General features: G+C 45.1%; 1 protein-coding gene across 3 annotated transcripts in view; it reads right to left on the bottom strand.

Annotated features, from left to right (window-relative positions):
• Positions 1-12904, bottom strand: part of TJP2 (tight junction protein 2) — a 127457-nt gene extending 114553 nt beyond the window's left edge. For all 3 annotated transcript variants that reach the window (XM_081503443.1, XM_081503473.1, XM_081503517.1), the window contains exon 1: positions 11967-12904. The gene's annotated coding sequence lies outside the window, so the exon portion shown is untranslated. The remainder of the gene's footprint in view (positions 1-11966) is intronic.
• Positions 12905-14473: the final 1569 nt, after the last annotated feature.

Genomic DNA, 14473 nt, shown 5'->3' with positions numbered 1-14473 from the left:
GCTCTTTCCTACTCTGCTCTAGTGCCTTCCTGGATAACCTGTGTGCATCTGAGGATTCAGACAGTACCTCTCTTCCTGATCCCTGGCAGAAGTGCTCTTCCTCTGAGATAGGAGAATATCTCAGCCCTACTCTCCAACCCCCTCTTTGCTGAAGACTTTCCCCTTCCCTCACCTCCTCTCTCTCAAATCTGCAATTTCCACTGGATCCAAAGGTGGAGTCTGTGGCAAGAAGACATCCTCTTGGACTTCCCTGGTGGCATGGTGGATAAGAGTCCACCTGCCAGTACAGGGAATATGAGCTTGATCCCTGGTCCAGGAAGATGCCACATGCCATGGAGCCATATGTGCCATGTGCCACAACTACTAAGCCTGAATGCTGCAACTACTGAGGCCCATGCTCCTAGAGCCCGGGCTGCGGAACAAGAGAAATGACTGTATAAGAAACCCACCAGCACAAGGAAGGGCACTCCCACTTGCTGCAACTAGAGAAAAGCCTCGCAAAAGCAACCAACACACAACCAAAAGTAAATTAATTAATTAAGTTAAATTAAAAGGGATGTCTCTGGTGGCACAGGGGAGTGGACAGAAACCTGCCTGCCAAAGCAGGGGACGTGGGTTTGATCATCCAGGAGTATTCCACATGCCTTAGAGCAACTCAGCCGGTATGCCACAATTACTGAGCACGACTTCTATGGCCTGTGAGCTGCAAATACTGAGCCCATGTGCCCTAGCAACAAGAAGCTGGAGCACTGCAATGAAGAGTTGCCCCCACTTGCCACAATTAGAGAAAGCCCGTGCACAGCAATGAAGACCCAACACAGCCAAAAGATATAAATAAATAAAAAGAAGAAATCCTCTTCCTTTTCTTCCTTCCAAGAAGCACTCTCCCCCAACCCCAACCATCACCAAGCTGGCTTCCCACCTAGGGATCTCTGTCCACCTTATCCTCCTCCTTATAGACTGGGTTTTTCCCTGAACACTGCCATCCAGGCAAAAAAACTGAATTGCTTCCTGGGTTTACTAAGCTTCTGCATGTACATGATCTTCCCTAATAGTCAAGATCCTGAAATACCACAAGGTTTTTAATTCACTTTGTTTTAAATTTTCCTGTAAAATATATCTAAATTATCTATATTTATTTTTAGTTAACGGAGAAGGTGATGGCACCTCACTCCAATACTCTTGCCTGGAAAATCCCATGGACAGGAGGAGCCTGGTAGGCTGCAGTTCATGGGGTCACGAAGAGTCGGACACGACTGAGCGACTTCACTTTCACTTTTCACTCTCATGCATTGGAGAAGGAAATGGCAACCCACTCCAGTGTTCTTGCCTGGAGAATCCCAGGGATGGGGGAGCCTGGTGGGCTGCCATCTATGGGGTCACACAGAGTCGGACATGAATGAAGCGAGTTAGCAGCAGCAGCATTTTTAGTTAAAAAGCTTTTTTACATAAGTGGTTCTACTTTTCCTCAAATTGTATCTTGATAGTATTATAAATTTTAGGATATGCATTACCATCATTTAATTACTGTCATGACATTAGAAACTCAAGTAAAAATAGTCAATTCTAATTTGATGGGTCAGCCCACTATTCCCTACACAATATATGTAATTTTGTGAGCACTTCAGCTACCAGATATATTCTAAAATGGCGAAACACTTACCTTTGCTAATGGTCCTGTGTAGTAGTCACAAAAGAAAGGTGAAACAAAGTTTCTGTTGGCCTCAATACATTTCCATTGACTTCAAAGGTCATAGCTCTCTTTCTCTAAGCATTCTGTGATGGCCTAGAAGGCAGGTAAGATGTCGTATTCATCCTTGCATCTCTAGCATCTCTCCTGAGGAATCAGCGTATGACAGATACCCAATAACATCAGAGTTTACTTCCTAACTAAGAGGCAGCAGGGTATAATGGATAAAATCTTGCTCTCTAGAACCGCACTGCCTCAGTTTGTGTCCCAGCTTCATATCTAATTAGCTGTGCAGCCTGGGCAAGCCTCTATACCTCTCCAGGGACTCAGTTTCCTCCTCTGTAAATAGAGGATAATAATGGTGCCTACGTAATAAAGTTGCATGAAAATTAAACTTAAAAAATATATGCAAAACACTTAGGGTCTGAACCATCTGAAGTGCTAAGTGCTAGCCATGATTACTGTTTACTCAGCAAATATTTATTGGCCCAGGTTATTATGGACTAAATGTTTGTGTCCTCTTAAAATGCATCAGTCAAAGCCCTAATTCCTAGCATGTTGGTGATCATGATGGGGAGCTGGAAGGTAAATGAGGTTTAGGTTAGGTCACAAAGGTGGGTTCTTCATGATGGAATAAGGAAGAAGAAGAGACAGAGATGGCTCCCTCTCCGTGAGCGTGCACCTAAGAAAGGCTGTGTGAGCGCACAGTGAGAAGGTCACCTTCTGCAGGCCAGGAAGGTGGTCCTTACCCAGAAATGGACCATGCCAGCACCCAGATCTCAGACTTCCAGCCTCCAGAAATGTGAGTAATATAATGTCTGTGGCTTAACCCCCCCAGGCTACGGTATCTTGTTACGGAAGCCTAAGATCAGAGATCCATTCCCAGACAGGGTTTCAGGTCACTGGGTGCCACTTCCTCAATCAACCCTGTGTTCCCCAACCCCAGTTTTCCATGTTCCCACTTGGGCCACTTCAACCTTCCAAGTTTCCACTTAGATTTCCTGACCTTTGGCAGCTGAGGTGCTGGTAACCTTTGATCCACCTCTCCATCCCCATCTGGAGGATTCCTGGCTCTTCGGGAGTGGCTCCCTGCCTGACCAGTTCTTCCAGCCTCCAACAACCACCCAAGCTCCAGCAGATAACATCACACTGCCCAGGGCATCAACATTTGGACCGCCCCTTTCCCTTGTTTCTGCTCCCCTTGCACCTGCAGCTGGGCCAGACTCTGCCTCCCTTGCGTCACTTCTCTAATTATACCCGTCTACTATCTATCTCCCCTTCTAGACTGTCAGTTGCTCTGAAGGCAGATACCTATTTTGCTGACATTGTATCCATTTTCTGTTGGGTTTTCTAGGTCCAGCCCAACACTCCATTCATTCATTCACTCCCTGGACAACCCCTGAGCTGCTCCCTATCCAACATTCTGAGTGATGCTGTACATACAAATAATATGAAACCATCCCTTCCCTCTAGAACCACCCAGTCTAGCAGAGCGACAAGTAACTGTAACCCAGCACACTGCAGTAGGGGCTCACAGTGACCACGGAACAGGGATGAGGCAGGAGACAGTGGATAAGCCTGTTCGAGGGGCTTGGCTTGGGAAAGTCTTCACAGAGAAAGTACTTGAGTTAGATCTTGAAAATATGAGCAGACATTCCTTAGTCTTATGGAAGGAGCTGAGACATCCCAGGCAGAGGGAAAAGTATTCCCAGGAGCCAGAAGAGCGAAACAGCAAAGAATGTTCTCAGGTCAGTAGGTAGGACAAGCTGGCAAGAAGGCAGCCTGAGGTGCACCTATGAGCCCAGGGCTCGAGATGTTTTCTCACCTTAGGCTCTGCACACAGCAGGTATGGCAGATGCCACCCACTACGGTCGACACACCCTTCCCCTGGCTGATATGTGGGTTAACCATGGTTTAGTGACCACATTCACTGCGTCTGCCACTGAGATAAGTGCTCCCCTTAAAATGCATTACCTGGGCTTCCCTGGTGGCTCAGTGGTAAAGAAGCTGCCTGCCAATGCAAGAGACATGGGTTTGATCCCTGGTCCAGGAAAATCCCACATGCCATGGAGCAGCTAAGTCCATGCACCATAACTACTGAGCCTGTGCTCTGGAGCCTGTGAGTCGCAAAAATTGAAACCCATGCACCCTAGAGCCTGTGCTCTACAACAAGAGAAGACACTGCAATGAGAAGCCCGAGCACTGCAACTAGAGAGAAGCCCTGCTTTGCACTACTAGAGAAAAGCCCACACAGCAACAAAGAGCCAGCACAGTCAAAAACAAAAATAAATAAAATTTTTTGAAAATGCATTACCTTGTTCATTCTCACCATGACTTTCAGAGGTGGATGTAAATTCTGTTTTCAGATGAAGAAACTCAGGCACCAGATGACTAGGTAACTCTTCCATGGCCACACTGGTAATAAGTATTGGAGGTGTGATTCCAACCCAAGTTGGTCTGATTATAAAATTCATATCTTCTGACACCCACTAAGCATGAGTAGGTGACCTGAGGCCCTTGGTATGTCCTCATCATAATGAAATGGAATTCCCTCTTTACTGACTGGTCTCCCTCGAGGATCTCATGAGGGCAAGGCTTTGTTCACCACTGTACCCCTAGCATGTGCCACAGGGCCTGGCAGGGTATGACATTAATAATGCATTCAGAGAATGAATGCATGAGTGAACAGGGCTTTGAACTCTCTTCCAGTGTGGACTCTCACCCTTCTCTGTCCTCGAAAGTGAACAAATCTGTATTATTATCCTGAAGCCAAGATCTGAGTGGAAAACCCAAGTTCACTTCTGTCCTTTTCTACTCTGGTCACAGGGAGAAAAACCTCCTACAGCACTGGACTCTGAAGCTACATGGATGGACCCCCCCCACAAGTACAGAGGCTTCTGTCACCAGCCTCATCCCCATCTATGCACAAATGTGTTAACACCCTTTAAGAGGCCCACTGACAAGGTTGGTCTGTGGCTGGCATCTGGGAACTTGCATTGAAGGAAGGTTCCACCATTAGGACAGAGGAGCCTGGAGTGCTGCAGTCCATGAGGTTGCCAAGTGTCAGACACGACTTAGCTACTGAACTACGACCAACAACAACCACCATTCCCAGGACTTCAGTTGCTCACTGTCCCTAAACTGCATAAACAATGTGGTTTAGGTTAAACACCTGCTTCCCTTCTGGGAGTCTGAACTTTTGGTACGTTCTATGCAGAGGATGCCAACATAAGTCCCTCCTCCCCAAATATCCTGGGCACTGAGTCTCTAATGAAGTTCCCTGGTTGGCAACATTTCATACATGTGGTCTGTTGGAATTAATCATAGCCTATGTGACTTCCCTAGGAGAGGACACTTGGAAGCCTGTGCCTGGTTTCCTCAGATTCTGATCCAAGTGGCTTCTTCCATTTACTGATTTTGCTTTGTGTACTCTCACAGTAATAACCATAGAGGTGAGCCTTTGAGTCCTCTTAGCAAATCATAGAAACTGGAGGTGACCTTAGGGATCCTGAAACAGCATTTCTCCTAGAAGCAAGACTGAGAAATGCTTCTTGTCTAGTTCTGACCATTAACCAGTGGAATCACACACCCTTGGACCACAGGGGCCAAGTAGGAATGTAAAATTGTGCAACCACCTGAGTGGGGTGGAGGACGCCAAGGTGAGTCTAACATAGGTGGCAGCTGCCCAGGTCTGACCTCAGCAGCACACCACAGGCAGAGCTGGGCGGAGATCACACCCATGGATACCAAACCCTCTCCTTCTGCTGATGGCAGGTGCTCCCAGATGGGAACACAGAGTACTTTGGTGGCAGGCTTTGGCCTTGTTCCAAAGCCCAAGATAAATGCTTTATATCCTCAGATACAATGAGGATTCCTTTCATGCAAAATATGAAATAAAATTAAATGTTAGTCTCAAGTCTGTGAAACCACAGGGAGGATGGCACACAGCTTAACTTCACAGGACCCAATAGCAGTGGGCTACCTCCCTTCTTGGATTTCTTTTCTGTAGTGAACCTGACCTTCATGACATGGATTGTCAGCACCCATTCTCAGAATCCGCTTATGCCAAGTTATGCTAAGGAGACTAGACACCTGGTAGCACAGATTTTTAAGCCATTAAGCTGAGCTGGCAAAGGCGCAAAAGGAGGAAAACTAAAACTTGATGGCTACTCCTTGCACAAAGGACTCTTGCTCTGGCTTACAAAGCTCCCCAGATTCTAGGTTGACTATGATTAACAGTAATAGGCAAGATGGGGAGGGGCCAGTCATGACTCCAGGACTTTGCCTGAAGGACTACAGGGATCCCTTACCTTATGAAGGCAAGTTCACACTTGGCTCTGTCCCCAAGTAGCCCATCCCACTACCTGGTAACGCTGGCCTTTCCGGAAGTCGTGAAGAGGTATGTCCTCACTCCCCTGTTTACATGGAGTTGGGGTCCTCACTGGCCTTGGTCTCCTCAGAACCCTCTCCCCACTCCTTCCCCATATCAGAGGCTTCTCTTCCAGCTACCCCTTCACACTAATCCCTAGCTCCCAGTTCCCAGCACCTGTCTATGCCCCTCCTGAGTCACACCTACTTCCTCAGTTCTATCAAGTTCCTGTATGCACAGAATGCAGGAGCCCACCGCTAACCTTGTCCCTTGCCTCACTCTTATTCCAGTCCATTTCCAAACGCCTCCAATCCATTGGGTCTCTAAGTGAGGCCCCCAGACCAGCAGCATAAACATCACCTGGGTACTTGTTGGAGATGCAGATTATCAGGGTCCCATTCCAGACTAACTCAGGAACGAAATTCGGGGTGGGGGTGGTCAGCAATGTATGTTTTATCAAGCTTCCAGGTGATTCAGATACAGCCCAGTGTGTGAGGACCACTGAACCACACACTTCCATTTGCTTATTCTAAGGAATAAGGAAATGGAAGCAATTTTCTAAATCTGGCTGATTTTTCTATTCCCCTTACTGCTCTCTACATTCACCAGTAATATAAGATCCAAACATACAACCCAAGTTCAATATAGTGGGCCTCTAAAATGCCTATAGGTATTTTAAAAATTCATGATTCATTTGTAACTATAGACCATGAAGATGATTCTCCACATGGCTATAGAGAAAACACACTGCCATGCAGCCTAGGGAAGAAAGAACAGAAATGTACAAACTCATGCCAAAACGTCCATCAGCCTACTCCGAGTATATGAAAATAAAATCAATAGTCTGCTAATGCAAGGGAAACAGGTTTGATCCCTGGTCTGTTAAGATTCCACATGCCACTGAGCCTCTGAACCACAACCACTGAGCTCGTGCCCTAGAAGTGCTGAAGCCCAGAGCCTGTGCTCCGCAACAAGAGAAGCCCACACACCGCAACGGAAGAATAAGCCCTGCTCGCTGCAGCTGCAGAAAACATATGCAAAGCAATGAAAACCCAACACAGCCCCCCAAAAAATGAATAAAAATTTTAAAAGATTTTTTAAAAGATAGCTTAATAAAAGCTACAATCTATGAATATGAGCTGTATATTCTTATATTTAAGTAGAATGGACAGATGTTAATCAACAGAATATCAAACAATATTTTAGTTCAAGTGTTTAAAATGTCCACCATCAGCACAAGTACATTTATTTTTTGGTGCGTTATTAACATTTGAGTGGTGCATGATTTTTTAGGGGGCATTGTATCAGCATATAGAATACTAAGTCCCTGTCTACTTACTCCCCTTCACCTCCAAGAATCTATGTATTAATTCTTCACTCAAATCCTTTGGAACATCAGGTACTATAGGTACTAGGCCTCAAGGCAAATAAAAAGATGAGTCAAAACCAAAATAAATTTGAAAAAAGCAAAGTACTCAATTTACATTTTCAGTATTTTCCTAGACCACTGAAACTAGGGAAACTATACAAAACTGATTTTCCTCTTCCTCTACCTAGTTTTCCTTAGAAAATGATTAAAAAAAAAAAAAGAATGGCTTAATAAATAAGCTCATGAAAAGATGTTTAGCATCACTGGCCATCAGAGGAATGTGAATCAAAACTACTTCACACCAACTAGGATGGCTAAGAAAAAAAACTAGAGAAACTGAAACTCTCACACGTTGCTGATGGAATTGTAAATGGTGCAGTCACTTTGGAAAACAGTCTGGCAGTTCCTAAAAATGTTAAATACAGAATTAACATATGTTTTTCACTTGTAGGTATGTACCCCCCCCAAATGAAAACATATGTCCACATAAAAACATGAATGTTCAGAGCAGCATTATTTATAACAAGCAAAAAGTAGAAACAACACAAATGTCCATCAACAGACAAATGGATAAACAAAATGTGGTATACACTTACAACAGAACATTATTTGGCAATAAAAAGAAAGCTCTGATACATGATACAATGTAGGTAAATTTTGAAAACATTATGCTAAATGAAAGAAGTCAGAATACAAAACCACATATTGTATGATTCCATTTATATTGAATGTCCAGCATAGGCAAATCTACAGACAGAAAGATTAGTGGTTATTTAGGTTGGGGGAGGCAGGAGATTAGAAGGGGTCAGCTAAGGGGTGGAAGGAGTAGTACTATTTTTAGGGCAATAAAAATGTCCTGAAATTGATTACGGTGATGGTTGCACAACTCTGTGAATATACTCAATATCAATGAATTGTACACTTTATTGGTGAATTGTATGGTATATGAATTACATCTCAATAAAACTGTTTTTTAAAAAATGACCTTGAGGAGGACTTCCCTGGTGATTCAATGGTTAAGATGCTGTGCTTCCACTGCAGAGGGTGTGGGTTCAATCCCTGGCTTGGGGAACTAAGATCCCACAAGCTTTACAGCATGGCAAAAAAAAAAAAAAATGACCTCAAAGCTGGAAGAAAATTACAAACAAACTCAGTTAACTAAAAAGTGTTAGGTACCCCAAATATGTGCTTTCTTCTCTCTCTTTTGCACTGTAAATTTCTCCCAAATGAAGGTAAGAAATTTTTATTTTCATTTTACAGTTTACAAGCACTTTTATAAGTAAGGTCCTTTTGAGTCCTTACTACATAATCTTAGAGAGAGACAACTGTCTCCCTAATTTTATATTTAGGGACATGGTGGCTCCGAGTTTATGAGGCTTACTCCTGCTCAGTCAGTTGGTCAGGGTAAATATCAGTTCTTCTGCAACTGAATACTGTGCCCTTCTTTCCACACTGTGTAGCATCTTGGGGTACTGCGTAGAGACCATCTGGTTGATATGCAGAGGTAGCACTACTGACTGGTCTCAAAAAGGAGATTGCTCATGACTTGATTTTCCTGGGAGCTGGACTAGTTATCCTAATGCCTAAAATCAAGCCAAGTATAATCTAACTGATCAGAGGTCTTGTAGTACCACAGAAAGAATCCTTTGCTGTTGATTTCTTTGCTCTTTTGGAATTTATTTCCGTTTGGGTTCATCTTTTTATTTGTTTCAAAGTCTAGACTGTGTAGTATTAAATCTTCCCAATATCTCTGATCACTTATGTATTCTGAACCACATTCTTGATCTGTAACAGTGTCTTTGTTAGATCATGAATGAAACCATTTTTATTAGTTTGCTAATTCACATTTCTGTTCTCACTGAAAAGCATGTCCTCAAATCACAGCCTGGACAATTTTAAGCAGATGCAAGAAGATGACATTCATTATTACAAAGCTTTTCTATAAATTATGAGTTTGGGATTAACAGATATACACTACTGTATACAAAATAAACAAAAAGGACCCACTGTATAGCACAGTGAACTATATTCAATATTTTGCAATAACCCATAATGGAAAAAAATCTGAAAAAGAATATATATATGTATGTAACTGAATCACTTTGCTATATACCTGAAACTAATACAACACTGTAGATCAACTATACTTCAATTGAAACAACAACAAAGCTTTCCCAAATTATATACAAACATTTTTAGAACCAGAAACAATGTCCTTGGACTATTAGACTCACTTAACATTAAAGCAGAATCAAAACAGTTTGAAACAGTCTTTTAGAAAATCATTTCAAATCTTTCTGAAGTCTTGCTGTATCTCTTCCTATATATACCCCAAGCAACAATATTTTTTCTTAAGGTTTATTCCAACTACTTTCAAAAATGAGTTTGAGTCACTATTAAAAAACAATAACAAAAAACTAAGCCCAATATAAACAGGACACCTAAAATAAAGCCAGTTAAATGAAGTGCTCCAGTCAAATCAAAAAGGAAGGCCTTATAGGTTCAGGTTGCCTCCCTTCAAAGAAAGCAGATGCACTTTAAAAACCTGGAGTTTTGGTGCCAAGTCCATCAGGCCAGCAACCCAGGAATTTCCAAATGTTTACCCATATTCTGTAAACATGATTTTACTTTTACTCTATATTCTTATTCAAACTTCTCTGTACCCTACAGAAAATGTCATTAACAGTAGCCAGAAGCTCAGGTCCTGGGAAGAGGGGGGAAGAGGGTATTCTTTAATAAGTACAGAATTTCTGTTTGGGACAAGGAAAAAGTTCTGGAAAAAGAGAGCAGTGATGGTTGTACAACATGGTGACAGTGCTTAATGCCACTGAATTGTCCTCTTAGAAACGGTTAGGAATTCCCTGGTGGTGGGTGAGGACTCTGTGCTGTCATTGCCTGGGGCCTGGGTTCAATCCCTGGTCACGCAACTAAGAACCGGGAAGCCACACAGTGTGGTGGAAGAAAAAAGAAGAAAAAAAATTTATCAGAATGACAAATTTTATGTTAAAGTATCTAGAAACAAAAAACACGTAGCTAGTATACTAACCACATGTCCAAATCTTGCTTAAGGTGCCCAGTTCCCTGGGGCGGAGGGGCTCTGCCCATAAAGCTGTTAAGGGCGTTTGTCCTGACCGGGCAAAATGAAGGTTCAAATATAGGACTGGATGGAAATATAGGGTAATATACTGTAAATTGCTTTTTTAAACTGGACAAAAAAACTTCAGCCCAACATACCCTCTGCCAGTGTTTCTCAAGCGATAATACTCAAAGGATCCCCTGAGGACCTTGATTGAGCAGGCCAGGGTAGCTCTGAAATCCCATATTTCAACATGCCCCCAGGTGATGCCGATGCTGCTGGACGTGGACGTCACTCACAGCAGCAAGGCCCCAGAGCACTTGAAGTAACGCAGCCACCTTATGAATCCAACCGCTCTAGAACCACGGCCCTCTCACCGGGAAACGCGGAGGATTGTTCACAACCTTCGTAAAAATGCGCTGAGAAACCAAGATGGAAGGTCTCACTGCACCCAGCGTACGAAGAAAACGCACCCACCCCCAGGGACTAGAAAGCAGCCACAGGCGGCAAGGGGAGCTGACAGAGCGGTAGTTTCGCAGAAAGCCCTCAAGCCTTCAGAACAGTCTTGAAAACACCCTTCTCAACCTTGAAGAATGCCTGGAATTCAGTGGCCTTTCTCCAACACAAAGATGTCCAACTCAATTTTGACCGAGCTCCCTATAGAAGAACCTTGCAATGTAGCCCTTGAAGACTGACAACGCCCAGCACATTGACGAACTCGGCCCCTGTCTTACAAATGGATCAGAAAGTGGGGGAAAAAAATTCTGCGGAGGTGGGAGCTCGGAGCTCCCGGGCTGCGCGGGCTAACGAGCATCTCCTAGGCTCTCAGGTGTGCGGCGGAGATTCCGCAGGCAGCCCCCACCTGGCTCTCAACTAGCCCGCGCCTCCCTCGGCCCGCGTAAGCCTCCTCCCGACGCTGCGAATGTTGACCGCTCCAACACAAACTCAGAGGCCCTTTTAATCTGGTTAAAGAGAAGCTCAACAGAAAGTGAAACATTTCCTGTCCCTTGGAGGAGAGAACTCCAGGCCAGGTAGGAGAAAGAAAGTGGGTCGCAGGCACCTGTAGCCGCCCCGCTTCTAGAGGATTCCGCAGGAGAACCCTGTGACTGTCATCCCCTGGAGGGAGCGGGGAGGCAAAAGTCAGTTAAGCATCCCTCGTAAGGGGAGAAAAAAGTTACTGTCCAAGAAAGTATACCCCGAATCGACAGGGACGTGGGGTGACATCAGCTCGCGTTTACTCGCGTTACCCCCCCACCTCCGCCCGCACGATGAATCCAGAGAGCACCCCCCAGCACCCCGCAAAGCCCTCCCCAGCCGAAGTCGAGACCCGAGCAAGGTGTCCCGGCGCTGCCGGAGAGCGGCTGCGGCGCTCGGGGCGGCTCTCCTCCCGCCTCGCGGAGGGCCTTGCCGGGACGCCCGCGGGCGCTCGGTGGTCGGGAGGGAGAGGGAGGAGGGTACTCGCCTGGAAGCTGGTGGCGGCTGAAGCTGGTGGCGGCTGAAGCTGGCGCAGTCGGGGTCGGGCTCAGGGTGAAGGCGGCTCCGGCCGGCGCTTGGGCGCCTCTGACACGACGCCTACGGCTGGACCGGTGTCCCCTGCGCTCCCCGCGCGTCGCCGGCGGCGCCTGGCGGAGCCGGAGTACTGGAGGCGGCCCGGGGAATGGGCGGGTGCGAGTGGCCTCGGCCGTAGCTCCCGTGTATTATTGTGACTCAAGCTATTTCCTGTTTGGAGGTTTGGGAGAAAGAAAAAAAAAAAAAAATCCAGGGTGGGGGCAGGGGGATTGGGGCGGCGGCGACCAGAGAGAGCGGCGGCCCGGAGGAGACTCGGGTGGCCAGAGGCTGTCGCCTGTCTCCTTCGAGCCCCCAAGGGTGCCAAGCGTGCGAGGCGGGGGAGAGAAAGTTTCTAGCAGCTTTACTTTGGGGTATCTGGAAGGACCGAGGTGGGGGAGGTTCACACACGCCGCCCAGCGGTGGGGTAGGGGCTACGGCCGCAGGGACTGCCTGCTTGGTCACTCCAGCCCGCGCGCTCACTGGTCTGGCTTTTTTCTCCTCTGCAAAACTACCGCTGAGCTTTCTTCCCGTCCAAGGGCGAGTGGAATTCGCTGTGCTGCTTTCTTTTTTCTTGACCTGGTCGGCTTTTCGATCCTCCTCATGGGTGTGGGCAAGGAATTGGTCAGCGTCTCTACTTTTTCAAAAACCACCGGACGATGGTTGGGGGCCATTGTGAGTGTTCGATTGGGTACTTCTGCTGGAGGCGGCGGAGGGAGGGGTGGAGGTCTTTGTTTTTGTAGGGAGGGTGGTGGGAAAAAACAGGTTAATTATTTTGATGGAAAGTTAACTTTTTCTGATCAGCTTCCGTTCCCCTCCTCCACCAACCTCACCCTTAGCCAGGATCACTGGGTCTGAGGCCCCAATCCGGAAATACCGGTTCCTCCTGCTGGGACAATAGGTGAGGGCGGGAGCGTTAACCGAGAGCTGGCTTAGTCTCCACTGGAATCCCTGCTCAGATGGAAAGGCAGAATCCTCCTAGTGCTCAACCTGCAACTGGCTAGCAGGTGCGCCTTCATTTAGTCTTGTTAAAAAGGTCCCGGGATGGTTTGGGGGACTTGTTTAAGGAGTGAAGAGTTTCAATTTGGAACTCTGAAAAAATTGTGGAGATGGATGGTGATGTTGGTTGCACAACTATGTGAATATACTTAATGGTTTAAATGGTCAATTTTTTGTTATGTGTATTTTACCACCAAAAAAAAAATCATGGAAAGATCATATCTTCATTCATTCAAGACATCTTTGCTTATGATTGGCAAGCTCCCCTTCCCTCCTCCCTTACACAAACCTTTGCCAGAAGTAATGGATTAAGTAAAACTCAAGTTCATTTAGTTTAGTGTGTGTGTGTGTGTGTGTGTGTGTGTGCGCGCGCGTCCGCACGCGCGCACTCTCTCAACCCTGTCTGACTCTTTAAGACCCCATTTTCTCTAGCTGGCCAGGCTCCTCTGTCCGTGAGGATTCTCCAGACAAGAATACTGGAGTGGGTTGCCACGCCCTCCTCCAGAGGATCCCAATTCAGGGATGGAACCCAGGTCTCCCTCATTGCTGGCAGATTCTTTATCCTTTAGACTTTGGGGGGTACTTATCAACAAGTTATTCCAAGAAGTGAGTAGATTGCATCTACAGGACAGTACAGTTTTTAAAAAGATGAACAGTAGTGTGTCAGGAACATAGTGCTGGCAAGATGAATAAAGGTGAATATGGTGTCTTGCTGTTAATCTAAGAAAGCAGGAACACATACATTTGTGTATTTTCCAAGTGGAAAGATAAATTATTAAATTTGGGAGAGATGGAGCAAGTTGGAAAGTACAAGAATAGAAGCTAAACTTCTCTATCTTGTTTCGTAGGTTTGACTGGGATGCCGTAAATTTTACATGATTATGAAAAACACTTAAAAAGCAAAATGCAACAAATGAATACAGGTATCTAGTTGGTGGCTTAACCACATAAAGGGAAATTATGTCAGGTAACTTTAAAACACAGTTGTTTGGTTCTACATGCCTTAGGAATATACCTTAAGGATGAAGAAAATGCTAAAAACAAAACATAAACTGCTTTTCAGCAAACATAATGTTAGCAATAATTTATGTTAATATTCTTATGAATCTTATTTTAATATAAAAGATAAATATAAAATCAAAGCTAAGCAATATTAAATTTGAACTGAAATTGTCATTTAGAACTTATACTTTTCTTAATTTTTTTTCCCAAGGTCTGTTGTTCAAAGTGTTCACTGAACAGTGACCAATCTGGCAGGATTAAGCACTCTTAGATTCCAGATTGTGGCCTCTAAATACCATTTTTCTTTGAAAGGAGCTAGACCTATTTGGAGAAGTGACTTATTTTAGATTAAAGGCAAGAAGTACCCAAAATAAGACTGGGAATATCTTGTCAATTCAGAAAGCAAGGAAGCTATCAAAAACT

The sequence above is a fragment of the Giraffa tippelskirchi genome, chromosome 1 (assembly GCF_054371585.1).
Source record: "Giraffa tippelskirchi isolate mGirTip1 chromosome 1, T2T-mGirTip1v1.2.pri, whole genome shotgun sequence".
NCBI lineage: Eukaryota > Metazoa > Chordata > Mammalia > Artiodactyla > Giraffidae > Giraffa > Giraffa tippelskirchi.
This window is presented reverse-complemented; position numbering and strand designations above follow the sequence as displayed.